At 48.8% G+C, this 13,254-nt stretch overlaps 3 non-coding genes across 3 annotated transcripts; 2 read left to right on the plus strand and 1 right to left on the minus strand.

Moving 5' to 3' along the window:
- Nucleotides 1–82, plus strand: TRNAS-AGA. The gene has a single exon. It is a non-coding gene; the product is annotated as a tRNA-Ser (tRNA).
- A 6,672-nt stretch (nt 83–6,754) lies between these two features.
- Nucleotides 6,755–6,826, plus strand: TRNAQ-CUG. The gene has a single exon. It is a non-coding gene; the product is annotated as a tRNA-Gln (tRNA).
- A 3,992-nt stretch (nt 6,827–10,818) lies between these two features.
- On the minus strand, nt 10,819–10,900 carry TRNAS-UGA. Its single transcript has one exon. It is a non-coding gene; the product is annotated as a tRNA-Ser (tRNA).
- Between the last annotated feature and the right edge of the window lie 2,354 nt (nt 10,901–13,254).

Genomic DNA, 13,254 nt, shown 5'->3' on the forward strand with positions numbered 1-13,254 from the left:
GTAGTCGTGGCCGAGTGGTTAAGGCGATGGACTAGAAATCCATTGGGGTCTCCCCGCGCAGGTTCGAGTCCTGCCGACTACGTCCGAGCTTTTGAACCGTCACCTTTCTGACCAGTCTAATCCCGCCTGCAGGCGGTGCTCCTTTCTAGGCGAAACGAACCACTGAGGAAAACCTACTGACGGCCTCTCCTCTCCGAGTGTTGCCCAGAAGAAAAACACTAGAGCACGATTATTTCTGCAGAAAGTTTGCACCAACAGACCTGCGCCCAGCAATGTGCAGGACTTAAGGATATTTCTGGATTTTCTCTCCCCAAAGCTCTGAAGTAAGCTATTTCACAAAGAGACAACTGGGAGGCAGTCTCCCTCAGGTACGTTGTAGAGGGTGTTTAGTCTGCCACAAGAGGCTGTTTTTATGTTATTTTAAAAATCCTTTGAAGAGCAAAATTGACTTTGAAAGTCAATGCACATTGAAAGCAGATGCACGTTTCCCTGCACCGGCTACCGTCCCCAGGATCCGGACGGTTTATCAATCCAGAAACTCCTTGCATTCCCCTTTCGGGCACATCCCAACCCCACACCAGCTGATACCCGCATACATTTTCTGTCCTATAGTTTGGCCTTCTTGAGAATGTGATAGAAATTGAACACGATTTTTATACCAGTGGGAATGCAAAATGGCACAGCCACTCTGGGAAATAGTTCGACAGTTTCTCACAAAATAAAACAGAAAAATGCGGTATGATTCGTCCACTGCACTCCTCATTTCCGGAGAAATGGAAATTTGTGTGTGGACAAAAACCTATATATGAACATTCGCAGTGTCTTATTCGCAACAGCCCAAAACTGAACGCAACCGAAGCATCCTTCAGCAGGTCAATGAGGACACAAAGTGCATGGATGGGAACTCCAGGCAGGAAAGAGAGGTGGGCTCCAGTGGCGACTTGGAAGCAGATGGCGGGCACCAGGCTCAGGGAAAGAAGTCAATCCTGATAGGTCACCTAGTGTATGACTCTAACTTTATGAGCTTATCAAAATGGCAAAATTATAGAGATTAGAACAAATTAGCAGTTGCCAGAGTTCAGGGATGGTGGGAGGAGGGGCTGGGCATGATCCTAAGGGGAACAGGTGGGGACTGTCCCAGCGATGCTCTGTGTATTGGTGACAGGAATCAGCACAGTGTGTAACCTTTTGAGATTAGGACTACACACAACACTGAGCCAATATTAATTTCCTGCTTTTACTATTATACTTTGATCATGTAACAAGTAGCCCGCCAGGGAAATGGGTGAAAGGGACACAGAATCTCTCTGACTATATTTGCAACTTACTGTGTACCTGTAACTATTAAAACAAACCTTTTTTAGGTTAAAAATATGAATAGAAAGTATTTTATCAAACACTTTTCTACACATGTATTTTGATTATTGTATAATTATTCTTTTACTTATTATAAATTGAAAAGATTTAGTTTTATAGGTTGAGTTTTGAATGTGAAATCACATTGCATTTCTGAAACAAACCACAAAATCGACTCAAAATTGAAATTATGGGAGGTAATTGATGTGTTAACTAACCTTATTGTGACAATCATGTACATATGTACATATATCAAATTATTACATTGTGTACCTTAAACTTACACAATGTTAGATGCTGGTCGTTGTTGGGAGCCAATTTCTGAACTTACTAAGTTGAGAAAACTCCTTATGAGGTTAAGGCAGGTTTGCAAGGCCTCTTGCCTTCAGATGGTGACCGATGTCCACCCCACTCAGTTATTTTTGCTTGAGCACAGACTCCCAAGGCACCTCGTTGACTGGTATTGGGAGTGACTTGTCCCCTTATTTTAAAATATGCTGATTGCACCTTGTGAAAGAACTTATTGTAGGAACTTCTTTTGTGTTTATGGAAGCAAACATTTGCATTTCCTGAGAATCCTGTTTTTCTTGTACTTCCCCATAAGCAAACAGGCTATTGATCCCTGCTCCCAAAGAACTAACTTTTGCCTTTACTATGCTAAAAACATTGCCTTGTATTTGAATTCTGAAGACACCTTCCTTCCCCATATGATAAGCATCTAAATCACCTACATCAATCACTATTGATAAAGATTATGCATGAGTCTTCTACCAATCTAAGTTCCGGGGAAACTTTTACATGCCAAAAGAATGTGTCATCAGAAATCATTGTGCAAGGCAAATGCCACTTCTATACTGGCCCCATACATTTTTTCCATAAATAAAGCTGACTTTCACGTCAGTGCAGAGATGCCTGCCTGGTGATCAGAAAGAAACTCGTGGCTCTTTCATTCCCTCCCCCTTTTGCCGACACTGTCCATTCTTCAGGGAACCCTGGACCTGCTGGAGCTGGACTCTGGCAGACCATACGTCAATAAGGCTGGAAAAAATTAAAACTACAATTGCCGTATGACCCAGCAACTCTACTTCTGTCTACACACCCAAAAGAAAGGAAAGCATAGTCTTGAACAGATGTTTGTACGCGCAAATAGTCAAAAGGTAAAAACTACTCAAGGGTCCATCACTGGACAAATGGTTAAACAGAATGGAGTCTATACACGGGATGGGATATTATTCATTAAGGAATGGAATTCTGAGGTGCTTGGCAATGTGGATGAACCCTGAAGACATCGTGCTGAATGAAATAGACCCCAAGAGCACAAAGACTGATTCCACTTCTACGAGACACCTGAGTGAGCACATAGAGACAGGAAGTCATAGAGTGGTTTTTAGGGCCTGGGCAGAAGGGGAAATAGGGAAGTACTGACTAGGAGGTACAGAATTTCAGTTTGAGAATGTGAATAAAGTTCAGGAGAGACATGGAAATGGCTGCATAACAATGTGAATGTGCTTAACGCCACTGAATAGTACACTGAAAAACGGTAAAGTGGTCAATTTTTATGTTGTGTGTATTTTATCACAAGAAAAATATCAGAAAAAAGAAAAAAGATGAACACTTTTGTTGACTTGGTTGAGAATCCTCATTTTGTGCTTATTTTGTATTGCATTAACGTCTGCTCTTTGCTTCATTATTTCCTTCCCTGAGGTTTCTTTGGAAGAAATTCGTGGTTGATTCCCAATTTCATGTACTGAATGCTTAGATCGTGACCCTTAAGCATTGATTCGATACATACAAATCCAATCATAAGGTACATAAGTAGGTCCCTCCAAATCCACTTCTAGTGGCAAGGTGTGTGTTCAGATATGCACTATTTTTGTCATTCATTTCAAAAGAGTTCCTAATTTCCTTTGTGATTAATCCTTTGAACCATGGTTTATTTAGAAGCATACTTATTGTTTTATAAACAAATATAATTTTTCATTTTCATGTTTTGATTTCTGCCATAATTTAATTGCTGTGAAATAATAGCATGCATTCAGCCCTGTTATGTTTTTGGAGACTTGCTTTGTGGTCTGGTAAAATGTCAAATTTGAGAACATTTCATCTGAGTCTGGAAAAGGTTTGAATCCTGAAGTTGATGTGTGCACTGTTCTCTCTATGTGTATATTATATGAATCACAGTATTATGAATTATGGTTACTTCTCCATTTGTGTGTTCTCTTACTTTTCAGAGTGGTATATTGTGTGAAAATATCCCACTATGATTGTGGTTGTATCTATGTCTCTTTTTACTTTGTCACCACCTGGAATTTTTTCTCCATTTCTTAATCTTCCGGAAGCAAGAAACTCTGGGTAAAGCATGGTCAATGAAATAGCTGTGCCTTGGAGATAGAAGGCATTAATCCCAATTGCAACAAGAAAAGCCTAGGGGGAAAATGCACATCTATTGAGACTTAAGAAAAGTTTTGTTGTTAGAAACACTTTTACATGTTCCCTTTCTCAAAAGTAATGAGGAAACTGTAATTAAAATAGAACTGTTCTCATGGGGAAATCAACATAAAGGTTGACTAGAAGCTGCGGGAGAGATTCTGGTCTTCCTCTACTTAGAAAAGAGCCTGGCCCCGTTCCCAGGGCCTGGCTACCTTTGTGTCACTCTGCTCTCCCAAACAGCTGGGTCAGGAGCCCAGATGCCCTACCACTCTGAGAAGAGAGAGACACCCAGAACCGGTTTGAGGAGCTTCTCAGCTTCCTGCCCGCGCACACCTTGGCCTCCTCGTTTACAGTTCTGAGGTTAATGAATCATGCAGCCTGAACTTAAAGAGGCTGTTTCTCTAGAAGCTTTATGTTTGATTTTACTGGGATGATTCCATTTCTTAATAGTTACAGTCGGACTCCAGGATATGCAGGAAAAACCTAAATGCAGGGGATTCTTGGTCTGGGGCCCATAGTCCTGGGTAGTTTTGTGAACTTCCTTGGAATGGTCTGCACAGGCAGTGTGTTTGTGTTCAGGTTCGCCTTTGTGTGACAGGGTCTTGCGCCTCCACTCCTTATGCCATAGGGTGCTTAACCCTCACAGGTTCTAGAAGTCTTCCTAATAACTTCACAGTCCATTGAAAAGAGACAGAAGAGATTACCAGCTTCGTTTTCTTGTTTTGAGAAATGCACTAAGCGCCTCTCAGTGGCCGCGCGCCCAGCCTGTTTGCCTGTGGTAAGCCGCTTCCCTAGGCGGACTCAGCACCTCTGTCCCCTGGATGGTCAGCGCTCAGCAATATGGTGTGATGGAAACCCCTGTGGAAGCTTCTGGGCGTGCTGGCATTGCCCTTGTCAGGTTTTCATGTTCGCGCCCCAGGGCCGGTGCATCCCTCTCAAAGTGATCGTGTTTGAGCCAAAATTCTAAGTCCATTATGCAACCTGCTTTTCGTCTTCGCTTGCTGCCCGAGATACATCATCCTGTCTTTTATAATCGGGACCCATATGCAGAACTGGTGAGTTTCCGCTCCGGAGGGTCACTCTGCACAGCAGCCTTATCCGTTCCGGTGCAAGCCAGTGTTCCCCATTTGTCCGTGCGTCTTCGCTTTCCATCTCACCTGGGGCCGTTACACTGCAGGGTCCTCCCTCTGAGGCCCGGGGCTGGGGAGGGGATGTGTGTGTGTGTTTGCCTTATGTACGACTTTCTGGGACATCCTTCCTGGCAGAGGGCCGTTGTCTTATTTCCCTTTACATCTCTAGCACCTGGCCTTCCAGAGTTCAATAAAACTGTTAAATGATCTTTTTAAAAGGTGCTAATGACCTTTTTCTACAATAAAAACTCTAAAAAATGTATCTTTCTGTTTAAATCCTTTGATTTGGTCCAGTTCTGATTTCTTCTTTTTCCAATTCCTCACTCCTGCTTTTCGGGTATATGCATATATAGGCCCAGACCAAGGCGTGACTCTGCAGGGGACACGAGCTAAGCCCACGGCAGAGAGACAGGAGAGGTTCGGGCTCTGTATTTTGCAAGCTCTGACTCTACATTTCCTTTAAACTTATTTTCTGTAGCGATGTTTCTGCACTTGCTCCTGTGAGAGGCGTGGTGACACCTTCTCCCCGCCCTGGGGATCACTCAGACTTGGGGTGAGCAGGACCCAGATTCCGGTACCGGGTGCTGGTCCTCTAAGGGCTTTGCACGGAACTGGTGTTTGCACGGATTTGGTGTTTGCACGGAACTGGAGTTTGTTCGCACGGAGTTGGTGTTTTGCAAGCTCCTTGAGTGTCGCCGGTCCTTAAACACAGGCCATGGAAGGAAGGAGAGGCGGGCCGCCCTTCAGACCTCGTTGGCTCCTGCTGGAAGGGGAGGTGCGTGCCGCCGTCGCCTCCGCGTGGCGCGTCCGGAGTCCGGGGTGCGCGACACAGAGACAGGGTGCTGGCCTCGAAGGCCACAGTCCTGAGCGCCAAAGGTTTTACCCGGGTGGTCACCGCGCCGCAGGGCAGGGGCCGCTTCTCTTGCGTGAGGAGTTGTTGGGCGACCCCGGACTCGCAGGAGCAGGCAGCCCGCAGCCCCGGGGTCCGGCCCTCGTCTCCGGGGTCCCTTCTGTATCCTCGGTGTTTCCCCCCCGGATCCCCGGGGTCCTGGCCGCACAAAGTCCGCGCTCAGAAACCCGTTCTTCAGCCAGAGAGCGCCAGGTCCAGACCAGGCTCTGCGCCGCCGAGCAGCAGGAAAGAAGGTCGTGGGAACAATTCGGCAGCTCTCACTGGGCGCCTTCCTCTCGGGGTTCCTCTCGAGTCAGGCCGCGGGTGTAGACGTGCCGCGTGTCCCACACGCTGCTCCCCGATCGCTGCTCTCAAGGGGGCCAAGTTGCTCTCAAGCCCACCTGCTCCGTTTTCTCGCAAACACCACTCCTCTTGCGCGTTCTCTTCCGTGAATGTGCCAGAAATGGACACATTAGTTTGTCTTCCTGGAGGCAATAGACTTAGTAATAAAATAATCTGCGCGGAGAAAAATGCGGCAGGGCTGGACGTGAGCAGACTTGCACAGCCATGACGGGAACTTTCGGGCCTGTCTCCCCGTGTGTCTGGGGACCAACCCGGGGCGCCTCACCCCCCTTCAGACATCACGTCATACAACGAGCGTGACGTTCACCCCTGGCGTGGATCACAGACGCTCCCTCTCTTCCGCCCCGAAGAAAGCAAGCAGGAGGACCTCTAAGGGTCTGGGTTGGAGAGGGGGCACTTTATGGGTCTTCTAGGTGGCGGAAGATAAAACAAGATAAAAGCAAAATAAAATCCCCTGGGTTTTTCTTTTACGAGTGTCATGCATGAACAGGGACTAAGAATTCTGACTCATAAACTCGACTGAATGGGCTCAGTGGAGTTATTGAGCCTCCTCATAGACGATTATGGGGACATCCTCTCCAGGAGGGGTTCCATGGTGTAATGGTTAGCACTCTGGACTCTGAATCCAGCGATCCGAGTTCAAGTCTCGGTGGAACCTGCTGTGGTTTTTTTGTTCTCACTTGTTTTTTCCTAGCAAAGCGCTGTTCACCGAAAAGACCTCAGTCAGTTCTGCCCTCGGTGTCTCCTTCCAGCCCCTACAGGTCCCCACATGCCTGCATCTGCGCCAGGAAGGAGGAATAGATTTCCATTCTGGCTTAATGGGCCAGAATTTATTTTATAAGGAAGAAAAGAAGCCTCAATACAGGAGCCCTGCACTAGGCTGTGGTGGGAAAAACAACTCTAAGTCAAAAGCAATAATCGACTCACGTAACATTTATTTTCTGTGCGCGTTAAAAAGAATGTCTGAACTTGTTAAATATATCAAACATGGGAGATAGATCATTCTAATGGTAACTCCGCCCCTCTCCCTGTGGCCACGGATCCCGGTTTATATGTATAATACACACATGCAGAAACCTGTTGTGAGATGGAGCTCAAAGACTTCAGTCAAAGTCAATATTCCTCATTCCTATCCCCAAAGAACCTTGATACTGTGAACTTTACATTTGAAATTAAGAAGGAAACAAGAATTTCAGCACAAGAGCGGTGTTGTCTAGAGAAAGGAAGAATGAGGTATCTTCATCTTCCAACACCCGAAGCCGGCCTGGCTCTCAGGCTAGGCCACGTTACTCTCCAACCGAACGGAACCGCACAGAATACCAACATCAGACGTGGTTACAGCGAGACCACGACCAAATGAGCCCAACAGGCGATGCCACAACTCTGTCTAAGCTGAGCAGGAACAGGGTCGCTGTGCCACACACACTGTACCAGACCTCTTCCCCGGGAAAACAAGTGACCGCTCCTGCTTAGGCCTCCTCATGATTAGATCAACCGAGACGCCCGGTTACGGACGAGCTCCGGCTTCCTGACAGTTTCTAATCCAGAGCGGAGCCCTGCTGCTTCGGACCCTCGCCCAAAGGCCCCCTGCCAGACCCCAGATCCTAGAAGAGATTCTTTCCAGCACCCTTTCCCAAGAGACACCTCGTGATTCCTGTTGTGTGAGCTCGGCGTCACCGCCACAGATCACAAGTGCGCCTGCAGGTCCAGCCGGAGGCCACAGACGCTCTCCACGTAATGCCAAAGAGCTGCAATTTGTTTTCGGATTTCCAAGCAGGCATTTGACTTACTTATGTTCCACAACTCCAAGCACAGTACGGTTACTGATCTATATACAGCTTTTTTTTTTTAACTGGATGGACTGATATTTCTCTTTCACACCTTAACATCCTACATCTTCTTCAAAGGGCGCCTGGATGGCTCAATGAAACATCCTACATCTTCTGACTCCAGTAGCAACTATTTTGCTACGTGCTCTGTGACATTTCCTCCCTCCCCGCACCCCCAATGCGGCAACTTTTTATTTGAATGTTTTCTTCTGAAATACGTAGTTCTGTTTGCATGTGTTATTTTGTTATTTTATACGAACAGTAAAGTGTTCCACACATTTTCTACATTTACTTTGTAACTTCCTCTCGCTGTGCATCCACTCAGGTTTATCAACTCACCAAGTCGCAAACAGACTGATTAAAAATCCCACCAGTGTAAACGCCACTAAACGGAACACAGTCATAGATGTCTTCCTACAGACTTGTGGGATGTATAGCACGAGGCACAAAGAAAAGCTGGGTCACGTGGTAAGTTTGTCTTTTATTTAATTAAATGGTGACAGAGTTGTCTCCATAATTTCCGTCAGTTCCCAAGCACTGGATAGCCTGACAACACTGCTGACATTTAGAAGTTTCTGTCATTTTAACTTTTATCCAATATCTTTAACCATTAAATTTTATCCACTATATATGTGTACGCATATAAATGTGTCTCAAAGATTACAATGATTTTTGTTAGACTATCTTTGTTGTAAATTAGTCTCTCATTAAGATCATTTCTTTTTTATTATTTATAAAATTTCTAATGTTTTTATTTATTTTTGAGAGAGACAGACAGAGTGTGAGTGGGAAAGAGGCAGAGAGAGGGGGAGACACAGAATCCGAAGCAGGCTCCAGGCTCTGAGCGGTCAGCACAGAGCCCGATGCGGGCTTGAACCCACAAACCATGAGATCATGACCCAAGCCAAAGTCAGATGCTTAACCAACTGAGCCACCCAGGCGCCCCTGTAAAGACCATTTCTTAATTGATTGATTATTTTAGCTCCATAATTGTCTCCCTCTAATCTTCTCTACAAAGTTAACTTTTAAAGGATTGGATGTTTTACATTTTTACTGAAATGTGTTCCTGCAAAGTAGATGTCAGTATTTTTGTGTATTTAATTTTATTTTCCATATATTTTGCTCTATGTCTCATTCTGCTCCTGGAGTTTTCACCTTTTTTTTTTTTTTTTTGATTCATCCATATAGTTATGTGTGGATCTATCCCTTTTAAATGCTGCTTATTCCTGTTGGGTGGGAATACACTTTCTTAAACGACACAAAATACATCTCAGCTGAGTGTAACTAGATTCCGTGCCTTACATTATGCTTCTCTAAGTATCTCGTAGGTGTTTCCCCCCTCGCTCACGCTTGGATCTCATTCTGGGCACGGCTGCCTCCGGGATGAGTCTTGTCCTTAGCCATAAGGTGGTCTTTTTAGTGACTCCCTGAATAATTATTTCTCTATCTTCAAAGTCACATAATTTTACAAGGAGAGTGCCTGTGTTTCCCCCCATTTGCAGCCACCTTTCCCACCATTCAGTCCTTGGAGTCTCTTCTCCCCATAAGTTTGCTCCCGTCTTTCTTTCTTCTGGAATCACTATTTGTTTCTTCTCTTCATTTGTGAAACCTTTTCACCTCCCTGAACGTCCTGGAGGAGAAGGGAGCGGGGACAGAAGAATCTGCCTTGGGGTCTCTGCGCGGCAGGATCGAAGCATTAGTTGTTTCTAAGAAACACGTGGATCAATGCTTTGTAGAGTTTTAAAAGTCTCACTCCCTTCCAATATATGCGCCTTAATGCCAGTTTCTCCCCGTCTCTGGGGCCAAAATAGCTTTTACCTTCCTCGCAAACCAGTCTTAGACGACATCTAAGTCCTGTTGGTTGAAAAAGTCTGTTCCGGCATCAGGCTCTGGTGTTCAGGAGCTGAAAAGTCCCCTGTGTGGGAAACCATGAGCTGTGAAGAAATGCCAGCGTCCAATATACGCACCCCCCCCCCCCGCCCCGTCCGGATGAGAGCTACTTCCCGCGCCGAAGGAAACAAGCACTAAGCACTCAGTGGGCAGCAATACCCGGTCCCCGGCCCAATCCAGGACCGTACATCGCACCACTGTTGCGGCCTTACCGCCCGAGAGGACGAGTCTAGAACAGCGAACCCACTCAACGGTGGAGGCGGACGGTGGCCTGCACCGCCAGCACGGGCTGGGGGCTGGGGTGCGGGGCGCCCCCTGCCGCTCGGCCCTCTGGCGTCCTAGTCCGGGGACCCGTCATATTCCGTCAGGTGGGATCTCTGTGGACCCCGGTTTTTCAAGATCTACAAATAATAACACATGTCAAGTCTTAGGAATGGTGGGGGGGAGTAGGGGCTTGAGGAAGAGGGCCTGCTATTATTTTGGGGTGCTAACAAATCCCCCCCGAGGCTGCTAACAACTTGAAGTTTTCGGAGCGTCTCCTAAGGACCTTGCGAACACCCCGGGTCAGAAGCTTCCCTGCAGGTCCTGGTCGATCCGCTTCCCGCGGGCACCGAGCAGTTGCTTCGCCTGTGAAGTGGAACTAAAAAATCCATGGGGCTCCCGCCCAACTCAGATCTTCTTGGCACAAAGTGATCGATCAATGGCGACCTCGCAGGGCCCCTCACGGCTCCTTATGGATCCTCACCTCCCGCAGCGGGGGGTGGGATCAGCCTCTGAGGAAGTCAGAGAATCAGGCCACTTCGGCCCAGAGCCGCTCAGGGCGCCGCCGCCCCCGAGGCAGTAGCCCCCGCGGACGGGGAAGGGGTCGTGAGCCTCATCGCGGGTGTTGGTCACCCGGGGGAACGGAGAATAAGGCTGTTTCTGGTAAAACCGTAGTCGGCAGGATTCGAACCTGCGCGGGGAGACCCCAATGGATTTCAAGTCCATCGCCTTAACCACTCGGCCACGACTACCCGCTCGCCCGCGAGAACCGGGGTCGGAGGCGAGCCGCGCCCCCGGCAGGAGGTCTGGCAGCAGTCGGGGGTCTGAGGGCGAACCGAGAAGCGTGGCGGGTCGGGACAGGCTCCTGGACCAGCGACTCGAGTGACCGAGGCCCCGGGCGCCGGACCCCGTCCCTCAGTTGTCACCATCCGCGTGCACCGCGGTCACACCGGGCGCTGGGGAGCCGAGCAGGGGGAGCCCAGGGTGGAGGCAGGGGGGCGCCCGGAGGGGAGCCCGGCCAGCCGTGAGGCTTGAACAGCTCCGCGTCCGCAGGCGTGGAAGGAAAAAGGAACGGAAACGCGGCGGGCGTGGGGTGGCGGACCACCGCGTTCACGAGGTTAAAATCCCGATCAGGATAGCTTGAAAGGACTCACTCGTCCTTCTGAGAGAACGGTGAAAACCGTCGGGGTCGGAGATGGGGGCGGGCGGGGGGGGAGGGTAGTTTCTGTCCCGCCCGGAAAAGACCAGGCCAGGAGGTCTCCGACCCGCCCCCCCCGCCCCCCCGGGAGAGGTCGCCCCGACCCCGGCCCGCGAAGGGGCGGTCGGAAACCACAGGTCACCCAAGGCCCCGCGCTGGGGGCGGGGGGAAGGGGGGACTGTTCGTCCCGCAAGAAGGAAATGAAGACACGCCAAGTGCTGGGACCGATCCGGCCGGACCAAGGCCGCAACTCGGGTCGGAGACAACGTGGTTTACTAGGGGCCCTCGGACCAGATCTCGCTTCCCGTCAGAGTCAGGAGCACCACGACCTCCCGCTGCTCTCTGAATTCTAGGACCCCAGGTGCGTGGTCAGGACGTAAACCAGAAGACGTAGACCGAATCTCAGACACCGGAGGAACGTTACCTCTGCGACCGAGGCCGACGGCGCCTCTGGTACTTAAAGTCTCCCACACCTGTTCTCCTTCCAGGGTAAGGTGAGACTAGTGTTCCTTCGTGTATTCTGTCTGGTCCCGCTTATTTGGCCTGGCTCTCTGCCGCCGCTAAGGCTCAGAGAAGTTTGTAACACTGAACACAGTACATTTGTTTTAGACTTTCATATTGTCCTTGCAGTCTTATCAAAATATTACCCCCCCATCCGCAGGGTGTGCACCACCTGGGGTCTCTTCCGAAATGCACGTTCTTGGGCCGAGCTCCCATCTACAGAATGGGGGACCCTGGAGTGGGGGCGGGCGCGCAATTGGTTTTGTCCCTCGGTGCCCCGAGGCCGCGCAGCTTTGAGGAGCACCGACCTAGGGAAACGGACTTAACAAAGAAGAGCGTGGGCTGCGCGCAAACCTTGTCGTTTCCCATTGCAACAGTTTTAAAAAGATATTTAAAAAATGGATGAAATGCCTTAAATATTTTTGCTTCGTTTGCCTAACAGATCATTAAGAAGTCCCTAAATGAAATTTGGGGGAAATTCTGTAATTGTTCTGGGAAAATGTTTATACTATAATATTTATTCATTGACAAGAGCAATATGCAGTTAACATGACTTCAATGAGGCCGACTTGGCGCCTGTGAAATACTGAGAGGAAGGGAGGGGTGCCCTACGATGTTTCTCCTGCTCCTTTGCGGGTTGTGGAGTCGCCAGGGAACTTCTGGTTGCTGACTGCCTCTGTGGAGTACTCAAGTCTATGAGCGAGTAGCAGAGCAACACATTTTATTGATTTATTGGTTATTTATCGATATTGCCCAAGAACTGACATTTGCCTCAAATGGTTCTTGGATTAATGACCTGCCTTGTTGAACCGGCTGCACGGTGAAAGTATTTACCTTGATCTGGTTTCTCAAATGACCAATGCCAGTTAGCCACTGGCAAAATTAATGAAGACTTTTCCACCCTTCTTGCTTTCTGACATTTAACTGGGATTTGAAAAAACTAATTTTGAAAGAACAGTGAGCTAGAGAACAGTTTTAGAAGTCTTGTACGTCTGTAATACAAACGTTCACGTGTCTAAGGTTTGAGGGGCGGTTTTGCCGGGGCCTGTTCCGGAGCTCCCGGCGCGCGGCTGCCGAAACACGGTCTTTTCAATCAAATGGTTGCGAGTTTGAGTTTTCTAAGTGAAGAACGCCCGAGGCCGCACTGTGCATAACCCGGCCCTTGTCTTGAAAATGGTTGGTCACTTGGAGCTGTCCGGCCTGTCCCCGTGCTCGCGGCTCTGCGGCGCACGCTGGAGGCTGGGCGGGCTTGCTGCGCGCCTCCCGGGTCCCCTGGGCAGCTGGCGGCGCACGTGGTGTCCTGCCCCCTCCCCCCCCCCTTCAGCCAGGCCACCGAGGCAGGGGCCTCCACCAATTCGCCCGCTGATGGCCGACGGGAAGAGCCGGGAACAGCAGATGCGCTTCCTG

Source organism: Suricata suricatta, chromosome 7 (assembly GCF_006229205.1).
Source record: "Suricata suricatta isolate VVHF042 chromosome 7, meerkat_22Aug2017_6uvM2_HiC, whole genome shotgun sequence".
NCBI classification, from domain to species: domain Eukaryota; kingdom Metazoa; phylum Chordata; class Mammalia; order Carnivora; family Herpestidae; genus Suricata; species Suricata suricatta.